The 1,196-nt window shown below is 40.6% G+C and overlaps 1 protein-coding gene across 4 annotated transcripts in view; it reads right to left on the minus strand.

Moving 5' to 3' along the window:
* Positions 1-1,196, minus strand: part of LOC106876242 (leucine-rich repeat-containing protein 56) — a 37,214-nt gene that overhangs the window by 26,081 nt on the left and 9,937 nt on the right. The gene's annotated exons all lie outside the window — the stretch shown is intronic.

Genomic DNA, 1,196 nt, shown 5'->3' on the forward strand with positions numbered 1-1,196 from the left:
GATGATGATGATGATGATGAATAAATAATAAATGCATATGGCAATTAATTATGATGGAGATTAATAGGATGGGGATTAATATGACTGCAATAGAGAAGAGACTCAAGGAGAGGCAGGATTTTACAGGAAGTGGGGGTAGTGGAGAGTGGGAAAACGAAAGGACTGAAAGAGAAAAAGTGGCAAGGGGGGGGATGAAAGGCGGGATAATAGAATAATTAGGGAAAGGAAAACAGAAAGAGAAGAAATGACCCAGAAGAAGAGAAGGGAAAAGGAAAAGAAAAAGAAAGGAAAGAAGCAAGGTTGAAAAGAAAGCAACGAGTGAAGAAAGAAGCAAGAGAAATGAGAATGAAATAGAAAAGGTGAAGGAACAGAGAGAGAAGGAGGGAATAAACAGAAAGCGAGAACAAACAGTAATAACTGTGACAGATTTATATGGTACCAAAAAAAAAATGTTGTCAGGATTTTTTTTCCATAACTCAGCAGAATTTCACTATACTGTTGAATCTATTCTTTACTCTTTTACTCTTTTACTTGTTTCAGTCATTTGACTGCGGCCATGCTGGGGCACCACCTTTAGTCGAGCAAATCGACCCCAGGACTTATTCTAAGCCTAGTATTTATTCTATCGTCCCTTTTTGCCGAACCGCTAAGTGACGGGGACATAAAGACACCAGCATCGGTTGTCAAGCAATGCTAGGGGGACAAACACAGACACACAAACACACACACATATATATATATATATATATATACATATATACGACGGGCTTCTTTCAGTTTCCGTCTACCAAATCCACTCACAAGGCTTTGGTTGGCTCGAGGCTATATTAGAAGACACTTGCCCAAAATGCCACGCAGTGGGGCTGAACCCAGAACCATGTGGTTGGTAAGCAAGCTACTTACCACACAGCCACTCCTTTGCCTACAACATAGACTAATTTTTCCTTTATTGTTTCTGTGGTTATAATTAGTGTTGTTGATATTTCTTTTATTGCCTCACGTGTGTATATATCATCATCATCATCATCATCATCGTTTAACGTCCGCTTTCCATGCTAGCATGGGTTGGACGATTTGACTGAGGACTGGTGAAACCGGATGGCAACACCAGGCTCCAATCTAAATTTGGCAGAGTTTCTACAGCTGGATGCCCTTCCTAACGCCAACCACTCAGTGAGTGTAGTAGGTGCTTTTAC

The sequence above is a fragment of the Octopus bimaculoides genome, chromosome 5, assembly GCF_001194135.2.
Source record: "Octopus bimaculoides isolate UCB-OBI-ISO-001 chromosome 5, ASM119413v2, whole genome shotgun sequence".
Lineage (NCBI taxonomy): Eukaryota > Metazoa > Mollusca > Cephalopoda > Octopoda > Octopodidae > Octopus > Octopus bimaculoides.